The following is a 12,862-nucleotide window of genomic DNA, read 5'->3' on the forward strand; positions in this document are numbered from 1 at the left end:
TTACTGAGCCACGTCCCAGCGCCACATACTACCATTGTCACATCAGCAAAGAATGGTACTTCCATCATGAGATATAGCCGTCTGTCTAATAGGATGTTTGCAATGTGGATGTGATAACCTGGCAATTAAATTAGGAGGGATCGACTGTAATTTCCAAACATAAACTTTTCCTTCCCTGTTACCAACTGCCATAGAATTATAGTGGAAATCGCATGAAAACTTGATAAACCAAATGTCACATTCTGGCACTGGATACTTCTGCAGGATGTCCACACTCTTTGATAGGATGAAACTACCAAGCCATCTAGTGCAATCCACATAGTTTGAATGCACTGCAGCAATAAAAACAGGAAACTGCACATACTTCGTGGGGAATTTCGATGGCAAATCCGTCCAGGTAAATGACTTCTCAACATAGGTCCAAAACTCTTTCATAGACCAGATCTTGACCGTGTTGTCCATGCCTCAGCTTGCAATACGATATACATATGAAGGATGGAAATCTACACTGAGAACTTCATTGCGATGTCCCCCAGCTCCAGAAAATATCAAAATGCATATTCCAGTTTGAACATTTCAGAGTCGTACAGATTCATCTTTGCTAGCAGATAAAATAAGGGAAGGTTTCAATGCTCGGGTCCTTATTTCATTCACAGAATCTCCATGGCCAACGAAACTCTTATGGACCCTTTCATTTGCAACATCAAGCACTCGAATTATACCATTGTGACCACCTGCAACTAATAATGGTGAACCATTCACATCGCATGCCCAACTTAATGTGTAAAATGATTCATCCTTATCATCGTCAATAGATGCCTGCAAAACAGAAATAGCACCTCCTTCCAAGCATTGGTAAATGGTCACCTTTACAGGTCTACGAATATCACAGCCATTATAACACTTCTAAATCATTACGGATTGCCACCATATCTGCACAAGTGAGGACGCTGCCCTAGTTGACACACTATACAAACTAGCAAGAGATAGAAACTCTAATTCTCGGGCCTGTCTTTCCATAGTGATTATCATCTCCTGAGCTTGGCGTGCAGCCCACTGATTCAAAATTCCAGATTGCCATTTTTTTACAGCAGAAGACTCTGTCGATTCGATACTACTGGATCTATGATGCCTGCGTGAATGCTTTGAAGAGCCTATAACTGATATTGATGATGATGGCGCGCTTGCAATTGAAGCGTATGGGCATGGGATTGGACGCAAGAGCAACAAATTTCTGAGCTCTGTTGCTGTGTGGGTAGCGCCCCTGCCCAACGCGCCGCGCGCCTCTGATGCGCCGCGCGCGTGTAATTTTACACTGTGTTTTTGTGCCTGATGCACCGCGCGCCCCTGATGCGCCGTGCGCCCAGTCCAATGCGTCGTGCGCCTAAAAATTGATCCACCAAGATATTGGTAGGCTTGACATCTTTATGAATAATTGTAGGGGAGCAATCGTGGTGTTCTTCTAATCGGTTCTAATCGGTGGAGTTCTTCTTAGTTCTGTCCTTCCAACATCTGACATGGCTGCAGCATTATCCTGTAGATCTCCAGCTTCAGCAGAATCAAGAATATGCCATCTTATTTATGGAACTTTCAATACTTATGATAAGTCCTCCTGTTTACATAGATGGAAGGCTTTAAAATGCAAATTTATTACAAAAACAAATTTGTCGATTTCTTCTCCAAAACAGAGTTTTTTTGGAAAAGGATCATTTTCGAGTATTACTGATGATAAACTCTTGAAGTAAGAGACTTATTCAACCTCCCTCTGGCCTGCAAGCGTTATTTCACATTTCTGGAGACAAAACCCTGGACTCAAGAAGTAAAATGACTCTTTTCTGGACCACAGTAACATCAATGATTGCGAATGACGAGAAATGAACCTTGGTGCATTTGACTGCAGCGAGCTGACAAGACGGAGTCTAACAGACCCCAAGCGCCGGCCCACCTTAATATTTATATGGGGTAAAATGCATGGTTTATGGAGAATGAAAACTACCCTCAAAGGCCTTCTCGGGACCTTCGACAGACTGTAAGATTATCTGCAGATGCTACCAAGTTATACACATGTTCATAGACAAATATCAATTTACAAAGTATGGAAAGAGGATGACCTCAAGTCTCCTTCTAGATTTGTTTGGAGATCACAATGTAGCCAAGCGGAACTCCCTCAAAGCCAACTCTAAATCAATTCTTTCACAAAGGAAAGGCAAACACAATCACTGCATACAACCTTGAAAACCAATATATGAATACACAATGAACATATATTTGCATACAACTAAGCTACTCATATAAACAAGTATCGACTTAATAACTTAATGAACTATGTTACCGACACCATAAAGTAGGGGACACAACCGCAATTCTGTATTAATAATGAAAGAGTGATTACAACCATCTGTTGCATCAGTCTTCCTTTGCCCCTTCTGCTTCTCTCTCTCTCTCCCTTCTTGCTCACTTCTTCAGATATGAGATAGTTGTCAACAGCGAAGTAGGCTATCCTTTCAAATGCTCTGACCCCTTTCACAATGACCCTCTCATTACTTATGTAGCAATCGAGTTAGAGTTGCCAAGTTACTCATAGAGTTCACTAGGGAAAAAGCAATGATCTTGCCCTACTTTTCAGCTTTTTCCCATTTGCCTCCTTTGTTTATATTAGAATTTCTCAAAATAGTTCGATTTTAGATATTTTCTTGCTTTTCTTGAGTGTTTTTAGGAGCAAATATCTAGATATTTGTGAGTCAATTCATTCCTTTGACCCTTAGAATTGCATCTAGTTTCACTAACGCTGTCCCCTGCCTAACAACTTGAGTTACTAGGGTCACTAATGCACCCTTAGGCTTGGTAACAAGCTTTATAAAGCAGGTTTTCAGTGTGCAACCAATGTTACTGTGGAATCAAGGCTTGTAATTGTGGTCTTTGCTTCAGTCATCCTATCTTTCCCCTCTGAGTTGATGAGGAGGTCATTTTTTTGTATAACAGGTTCCCCCTAAAGTATGAGATCAGAGGCTGCGATGATGGCAAAAATACTTTACTTAAACTGTAATTTTTTTGTCAAAATGAGAGAGAGAGAAGCTTCGGGTGGTAATGGAAACCTGATACAACACATATATATAAAACTGCTAAAATCATGTCTTGAGGCAGGCATTCCCATGCTTAGTAGCTATGTCAGAGTGATGTTCTCCAAAGAGATATGATGATGCTAGCCGTCGATAAGCACAATGCGGATCCGGTGTCATAATAGAATCATCCTGAATAGCTGTCTCCAAAAAACAATATCCATAGCTTGGGAGAGGAAACAAGGTTGAATGACACAAGCCTCTGCCCAAGGTCTTGATTTCCGCTTCACCGAACAGCATAGATCGATACATGTGAATATATGCATTGACGTCAAACATGCATGAAATCATCTGATTACCAGTCAATAATGGAGATCGTTAACAAATGCGAGGAAGGCCACCGATAATGGTGATGGTCTCCAAGATGCACAATACAAACTAGCAAGTGTGAAAGTTGTCTTTTTCATCAAACACTCGTAGAATCGCTTAACCAGGAGCCAATAATGAGAACTCTTGATCAAACAAAAGGTAACCTGCCACTAATGTCTGCTAGTACCAAGGCACTAAATGTGTTTCTGGGTTATCTTCCTAAATAGAGTGTTGAAGTCGATAGGAAGAAACCTGTCGAAAGGTAGGCAACAATGTGTCCTAGATCAGTCGACACGAAATAGGACAAGAATGATTTTGTTTTTTGAGGAATCTTTTGAGCATTTGGGTATAAACAATAGAGGGCATGATGAAATAATATGTTTGATGGGTTGATGGAGGAAACAAATGGGTAACCCTTGAACAATAGAAGGCACAACAATGGTTTTAACCATGCAACACTAGACTCATGAACGCTACAGAGTGTTAGGATACATAGATGCAATTACATCAGGGTATTTAGGATAAAACTCATAGGATGCTAGGATTCATATTTGAGAGGCTGTCACAATGAAGGTTTATCTGAGGGAGTGCATGTTCAAGGGAACGACTGCTGCCAAGCCACGTTTTCTAATACAGAATACAATTGTATTGTCCACTTTCCCCGTCTGATTAGTTGAATGAGTCCAGATGGGTAAACTAATCGATATTTTCATATTTAAAGATTATGAAAAGGACCACAAAAAGAGTGACTCTCTACCCTATATGATTAGTTTAATGAGTCCAGACAGGCAAACTCATCGATTTTTTCATGTTTTAAGAGTTTGAAAAGTATCGTAAAAAGAGTGACTCTATATCTTGTCTGTGTAATTTAAAGAGTCTAGACTAGAAAACTCAGTGGTCTTTTCATATTTAGAGAGTTTGAAAAGATCGTAAAAAGCAACTCCATGGTGGTCCCTTTGTCATAGTTGTTAACCGGGTGCGAAAAAAGGTTAATAGTATACCCGGATCGGTTACTTTTCTATAAGTTAATCTATTGAATCCGGATAAAGAAAAACCTATGTTCAATAGATGTCGACCTCATTTTGTTACGAGTATGAGGAGATAGATTAAACTCGTTTTTCATCATGAATTTTTTTTAATGAGTCATGCAATGACAAACTCAATACCTTCATCAATTTTTTAATGAGTCAAATGAAGGAAACTTAGGGTATCTTTTTCAGTTTAGTGAGTAAGAAAAAGAAGTAAAACAACTGCTCATTCCTCCTTCGATGATTTAATGAGCCTGAAGGAGAGGAAAAACTCAGGGATTTTTCGATTTAAGAGCGAGAAATGGTCCCAAAAAAGGAAAGTACTCCTGTTGCTGCCGTATATTTTTAATGAGCCCGGTAACAAAAACTCCGGATTTTTCAGTTTAACGAGTGAGAAAAGTACCTAAAAGAATGCTCGTGTCATCTTTATAAAGTTTAACAAACCTAAAGACAAAACTCAGGATTTTTTCAGTTTAACGAGTGAGAAAAAGCGCCTAAAAAGAATGCTCAATTGGTCTTTTTCAATTAAATGAGCTGGAAAAAGATCAAAAAAGAGTTGCTCAGACCATCATTGTATATGTTTAACAAGCCCGATGATGGAAACTTGGAGATGTTTCTATTTTTTAAAGAGCAATAAAATATCTCTGAATGTGCTCTATCGTCTTTGTAGTAGTTTAACGAGCCCAAAGAAGGAGACTCGAGGTTTTTCAGATTAACGAGCAAGAAAAATACCGTAAAAAGAATGCTCGATCTTATTCGCGGTAGTTTAATGAGCCCGAAGAAGGAGACTCGAGGATTTTTTGGATTAACGAACAAGAAAAATACCATAAAAAGAACATTCTATCTTTCTTGATCTCATGCTTGACATTAGAAGGGTCTATGCCACACATTTCCTCATAAGACCAAGAAAAAACATCGCGGAAGTCCCGAAACAGGTAGGTGAATCTCCCAATTTCCTCAGGATTGTGATTGGCTCCAATCTGTAAGTTTTCCATGATGCCTATCATGACAGAAATATCGATGAGCAATTTTTTTAAAATATTGCCCCTGTTTCCTTCCGAGTCCAAAGTGTGGATAGTCATATATGGTGAGGAAACTATTTCTGGTGCGTCAAGTGACAGTATTTGAGGAGGCATCATGTCCAAATCAGATATCGAAACACAATGGTGCGAGTCCTCCCAAGGTCGCTCTTCTAAACTTGTGATCTCTCTAATAGCTTTGTCCATAGGTAGGATGTGATTGAGTGGATCAAAAGAATGAGCAGTTATGGGAGGGGAAGTGGTAACATTGGTCGAAACCAAAGTGACCGGAGATTTGGATGCAAATTGAATGGCTTGGTAGGCCAATTCAGCTGGTGACAATGACTCTTTTTCTCTGTATGTGTCAATGTCTGAAGGAGTCAGTAGGATCCATGGATCAGTCTGTTCATGAGGAATAGATGAAAGCATATTGACTTTTTGTGAAACCTTTGGTGGCTGAAGAGGGAAAAAACCCATGAGGGAAGAAACCTTTAGTAGACCGGTACCAATACTGAGGTAAGGGTTAGGTACACCACCCACTAAGGGTACAGAGCTACTAGGTAACAAAGAGTAATTTGGGGCGAAAAAGGAGAGCTGGTGTGCTGTGACTATCTTTCCATTGAAGGGAAAGAGGATGATATGGAAGACCGAAGACACCATGGCCTTCATGGCATAAGTCCAAGTGTGGCCCAAAAGTAGACTATAGCTGAGTTTATGATCCACGACTTCAATATCCACCATTACGATTTTCCCACTCAAGGTGATGGGATAGCCAACTAGGTAACCTTTTGGGATGAAAGTGTGGTCATTGAAAGCTTTAAGGGAATTCGACGGCAAGGATAGGGTTGGAGAACCCAGGGCGAGCCAACATGAAGCCAACATGATGTAGGTCAAAGCACCTTCGTCGATGGCAATTCTGTGTATACCTTTACCTTTTGAAATTATATGCACTTGAAATGCAAGCTGGTGAGAAATGGGAGGTTTACACTTGCCCATGTTGAAAATAGCAAGCATGGAATCCTCTGGGTCAATACCACCAATAGCCGAAAGCAAAGCTTTCTGTTGTGTTGGGCATGTTTATAATACTTCGAGCGTCGACATAGCCGATGACACTTGCGCCAAATCTCTACAATGTTGTAGTTTTGGGTGGCACGTGTAGATGTATTGTATGTTGTGCCTCAAAGTGCGCCTTTTGGGGGTCGAATTACAAGGTCTGCAACCACCCTTTCAATATGCAAATCGTTGGGTGGCGGTGGGTTTTGACTTGAGGAAGGTTCCGCTGCATGAGCAACATGAGCTCCAGAAGATTTGGCTCTTGTTTGTATATCTATCGTTTCAAATGTGTAAACAGTAGAAGATCGTTCACTAGCTAAATTATGTTGCGAACCATCATTGCCCCCTTGCAGGGGTTGTGGTTGGTTTACAATAAGGTTTTGCTACTGCTGAGCGGGGAAAGGATTATTTAGGATAGCACTGGTCCTATCAGTAGCCTTTTGAGCAATGTATTTTGTGCACTCCTGAAGATGCGGACAACGATAGGTCATGTGGTCTTCAGCATAGATTTTGCAAGGAAATATGGCAGGTTTATCCTTTCCCTCGTCAGGAGGTGCAACGACCTTTTGTTTTGGGTTTTGCTGCTTTATTGACTGCTCTTCAAAAGGAGCAATCTTTTTCTTATTCTTATTTTTCTTACCACCGAGATTTTGTGTAGACTGCACAGAGCTTATCGTAGTGGTAGGAAGAGCAGTCGATTTGGTAGTAGTGGAATCGTTGGGGTCTCCAGGGGCATTTGGGATTATGTCATAAAGAGTGCGAGACTGTGAATATATCAAATCTAAGTGCTCGGCACGATGTATGTATTGGTCTTCTGTGACCGCACCACCTAAAGCAACATCTCTAGTGATTTGCAGGAGTAAGGACCTACATAACCAGTCTGTTAAGAGAAGGTCTGGGAGGGGAGCTTTGACTAACCTCCGCCTACGTCTCCATTCATGTATATGATCAAAGATGTGGGTGGTGGTATCCTGATGAAATGAAGTGAGGATTTCTGTCCCAGTCTCATAGCAGATGGGTAGCTGGAAGTGCTTTAGGAATTCCATTGCTAAAGCGTAAAAGGTATTTACTGACACGCGTGGTAACTCAATATACCATTTAGTTGCGTTTCTAGTGAGGGTGCAGGGAAAAAGACATAACCGGACACTATCATCCACCATGGAGTTAGAAACACTCAAAATATGGTAGGTGGTGATATGGCTGCCTGGATCCTCCCCTTGATTGCCATTGAACTTTGGGATGTCCGTTGGTATCTTATGCAGGATCGACGACCATTGTAAGTTGTGATAAATGGGGTCGTTCGTCAGCTTGTATAAGTCAGGTATATCCAATGTTGCTAAGAAAGGTAGAGAGTTTGGTGCCCCTGATTCGGATCATGGTGATGACAGATGACTTGAGGAGCTTTGTGCTCCTCCCATCATTTGGTTCCCAATATTATACATGGGTTGTGTGGTGTAGCAGTTGCTTTGAGGTATGGTGTTGTAGAGTGAATTTCCATGAGGATTTTGATACTAGGGTATCGAATTGCCCCCAGGATAAGCGGTGCCCCCTTGACTCATTTGAATATGTGAGTAGGTTGCCCCCATGGATTGGTTAGGAACCCCTTGAGGATTCCCACTTGACACAGAACTAACCATTTGTCCTTGATTGACAAAGGAAATGCTCATGTCAATTAGCGATTGACCATGCATGCTTGAGAACGGAGGGGGAATTGTTACTTTCTTTATTAGCATGTGCATTCTGGGAACCTCCCCAGGTATATGAATTTGGGGGTTTGAACTGTACATTAGCGGCCGACCATATTGTTGGTAAACAGGAACCACGCCCATAGTGCCGCATTGAGTGTTATAGGGAGCACTGTATGTGGCACTTGTCGAAGGTATGTAGTTTGACACTAATGGGGTGGAACCCAGCATCAGATGGGTTCCCCTCGTAGAGGATGTCATGTGAGTAGTTGTACCTAGGAGAAATGAGATAGTGGGATTCGCCATTACTGGTGTTGTGGTGACTATTGACTAGGGAAGTGGTGAAGGACCAAAAGTGTCACTAGAGTTCCATAACCCGTTAGTCATCGATGGGATAGATGGAAATGTTCCAACTACCGAAGTAGGAAGTACAGGTACCACAGGAGCCAAGATAGGTTCCAATGAATTCGTGAGCGGAGGGTTAAAGGGAGGAAGAAATCCTTCGGTAAAGAAATCCTCCAGAAAACTTGAATTGTCGGTTGTCCAAATAGATCCCGTGTGAGATCTAGGAGGCTGATCCCCTGAAGATGGGGAATCTGGTTTAGTGGAACTCACCAGATCTTCCACAATGAGTTGAGGAAGTCCTAACAATCATTTGGAGTGACGACGAGGGTCAGATGTAGCCACAGTGACCATTAATTTTTATCAATAAATTTTATCGTGATATTTGTTAAAGTCTCAAATGATAGCACTCAGGTACTTAAAAAATATAAAAAATACACTAAATGGATCAATTAGCAAACAAAGGGAAATTACCTTGTTTGATAAGCACTAATCACTGGAGATGAAACCCAGTATCTCAATGAATAACAGAGAAGGATGGCCAGATGTACGGTTACGGTTACTCTAGAGCTTCACCCGAACCTTAGATTGAGGGGCCAAGTACTCTCGTGAAGATGAGCACCCTCCCAAAAACTGAAGACAGAGTAGATCTATCTATGTTAGGTACCAGGATAGCTCGTCCCAGTCACCTTGTGTAAGTCCTTATAATTTTGGCCACTAAAGATACCTCAAACCACAGACACCACCGGAGGGGGCATAGTCGTAGACAACAAGCTGTGTGGGCAGGATACCTGAGTCCCCAACTTAGTTCTAAAATCCCCGAAGGGACCCCGAATACATAGAATACCCAAAGGATTTGTAAGAGAAGGTGGGCTACCTTCACTTACAGTTCGATGTTGTCTCGTATTTCGCTCTGCTTTTACTGGAGTGGTCCTGGTAGTATGAGTGCAGAAGGAATTTTTCTCTCGTTTAATGACACTAGTTTGGTTTTCAACCTTGGGCAGTTCACTCACATTCTTATCCAAAAATCCTAGCCTAACTAATGTTTGTTTGCTCAAATAACGAGTTACTGATCGATTTTAGGTCATTTTTATGTGTACTTGATTATCGTCTTTGGTAAGGGAGTTGACGTATGAAATGTGATGAGACTCTTGACTCAATAAATCATGCAAAATAATGCTTTGATTTTTTTTTTTCAATTTGATGCAAACAAGCTATATTCTACATATTGATATTTTTCACATATTCATAGTTTCTTCCATGCAACTTTAGTCTTTCAACACATGTATAACCAAAAAATTCTTTTCCAATGTTTCCTAACAAACTTGAAACCAAAATGAAGCAACTTATAACCAGTTAAATAGAAGGATGAATAAAAGTTTAGAGTCTTTCTTTCAGAAAAATGTTTTTAAGAGAGAAAAAATCAAACTTTTTTCCTAAAAGTGAATTTCTAGGACACCAATTTTGCTGACAAAATACAGTTACCGATATTATTTCAGCCCATGAGAAGATTTCCTATCCCTTTTGGTCCATAGACATAGCTGAAAATTAGGGTATTGGGAGACTAATGCTGTGTCAGGGTATTGGGATACTAACGTTGTGTAATAGTGGCTACAGAGAGTTAGTAGGCCCACTAACGCTCCCTGTGAATAGGTATAGTGCTTTATAAAGCTCTGTGTAGCCTGCTAACCTGCGTTAGTGTGGGAAATTAGTCAAAAAGAGGGCTTTCAAGATCAGATTCTGAGATGAATGTACACAAGCAAGATGTAGTAAGATTCTTGGTGGGTCAGAAAGGGATTGCAGAAGTAAAGGGAGATCTTAGAAGGAGGAGAGAACCGAGAAGAGTCTGGGTAAATCGAGAACCAGATGTATAGTCCCCAGCGTAGTTGCCAATTCTGCTATGGGGTAAAATGCATGGTGTATGGAGAATGAAAACTACCCTCAAAGGCCTTCCCAAGACCTCCGATAGACTATAAGATTATTTGTAGATGCTACCAAGTTATACATATGTTCATAGACAAATATCAATTAACAAAGTATGGAAAGAGGATTACCTCAATTCTCCTTCTAGATTTGTTTGGAGATCATAATGCAGCCAAGTGGAACTCCCTCAAAGCCAGCTCCAAATAAATTCCTGCACAAAGGAAAGGTAAACACAATCACCACATACAACCTTGAAAACCAATATATGAATACACAATGAACATATATTTGCATACAACTAAGCTACTCATATAAAAAAGTATCGACTGAACAACGTAATGAACTATGTTACCGACACCATAAACTATGGGACACAACTGCAGTTCTGTATTAATAAAGGAAGAGTGATTACAACCATATGTTTTATCAGTCTCCCTTTGCCCCTTCTGTTTCTCTCTCTCTCCCTTCTTGCTCACTTCTTCAGATATGAGACAGTTGTCAACAACTAAGTAGGCTATCCTTTCAAATGCTCTGACCTCTTTCACAATGACCCTCTCATTACTTATGTAGCAATCGAGTTAGGGTTGCCAAGTTCCTCATAAAGTTCACTAGGGCAAAAGCAATGATCTTGCCCTGCTTTTCATCTCTTTCCCATTTGCCTCCTTTGTTCAGATTAGAATTTCTCAAAATAGGTTGATTTTAGATATTTTCTTGCTTTTCTTGAGTGTTGTTAGGAACAAATATCTAGATATTTGTGAGTCAATTCATTCCTTTGACCCTTGGAACTGCATCTAGTTTCACTAATGTTGTCCCCTGCCTAACAACTTGAGTTAGTAGGGTCATTGACGCACCCTTAGGCTTGGTAACAAGCTTTAAAAATTAGGTTTTCAATGTGCAACTAGTGTTAGTGTGGAATCAAGGCTTGTAATTGTGGTCTTTGCTTCAGTCGTCCTATCTTTCCCCTCTGAGTTTATGAGGAGGTCATTTTGTTGCATAACAAATATATGTTTTTTTTTGTTTAAGTGTGTTGGGTCCATGCCCCAAGGGTCGGGGCCGGCCCACCCAAAAACTTTGCTCCATTGGTTTCAACTGTTCCGTGGGAGGGGCCGGGGGTCGTGGCCCACCCCTCCACCAACATTACGGTTATGTGGATAGAGTTGGAGAGGCGTGTGGTGGTGGGGGTGGTGGCCCACCACCTCCCCTTTTTTTATATATTTTTTAAATTTTTTATATAATAAGGTAATTTTGAAAATTTTGAAATTTGGCTAAAGGAGTTATTTTAATGAGGCAAAAATTTTTCTTGTCAGAAAAAGTCCAAATTGTGTCTCCATTAACCTTCCGAGTCAGCAAAATTCAACCAAAACTTTGACTACCTCTATCTTCCTCATCCGGACTCGGATTGATGAACAGTTCACACCACCGCGATCACAACGATGAGATCTTTAACATGAATCTAGTTTGAGCATAATCCAAAAACTTTGATTTTTGATCTTTCATAAGCCCTCTTGGTCCTGTGTGTGTCTCTAGAGCCACCTGGATCAATCCTCCCCACTGAGGAGCTTTTGGTCCTCCAAAAGCATGAAAAACAATCTACCACTTTTCTCTACCTTGTCTACATCACAATCGTCATGAAAGGCCTCGCTTCCATCTCCTTCACCTGTGTTCTTCAGAGCCTTAAGCGATGAGTTGACACTTGCAACCTATAGTACATTGTTTTGCAAATTACATGCTTGACTTTCATGACCAACTAATGACCTAAGCATCCCATACTTGCCACAAGTTCATAACACATACACGGTGGTCAAGTTTACATGAAGATGGATGCAATACCCCAGCTATGAAAACAAGGCCAACATATCATTGTTGCTTCAACAAGTGATGGAAAACTCATCATCGCTGCAACACATGATTTACAAAGTAAGGCCAACACTATTTGATTTGACAAGTGATGGAAACACGGCACCACTTTCATAGTTTATCATGCAACTCAAAATAATATCAAACATCATTGTTTTTGAACAAGTGATGGAAACAGATCATCACTTTTACATTTTAAAATGCAACAAATTATTTACAAAAGCATGACCATGAAATGATAACATATCTAGAAACCATTTTTCACTTATCAAGGTGAATGGGTTGCCTCCTTGTGGCGATTTTTCTTGTCGAACTATCATTTCACCTGGTTCATGCACCAACACTTTGTCTTTAAGGCGCTGCTTTGGATGGAGCCTCCAGCAAGTGGCTTTTTGATGGCCACCTTTATCGAAATGACTGCAATACATCTTCTTCCTCTAGATCTTCTTACCATGTTTCTTTCCTTGTTGTTGAGAGGGTATTTCACACCTCATCCTTTTGCATGCTGCCATTCTTTTCCAACACTT

The 12,862-nt window shown here is 40.6% G+C and overlaps 1 pseudogene; it reads right to left on the reverse strand.

Annotated features, from left to right (window-relative positions):
- Window positions 1-12,862, reverse strand: part of LOC149188717 (polycomb group protein FIE1-like) — a 37,300-nt pseudogene continuing 24,438 nt past the window's right edge.

Source organism: Pinus tabuliformis, chromosome 3_1 (genome assembly GCF_031772625.1).
Source record: "Pinus tabuliformis cultivar Carrire ecotype Pingquan chromosome 3_1, CPIR1, whole genome shotgun sequence".
Lineage (NCBI taxonomy): Eukaryota > Viridiplantae > Streptophyta > Pinopsida > Pinales > Pinaceae > Pinus > Pinus tabuliformis.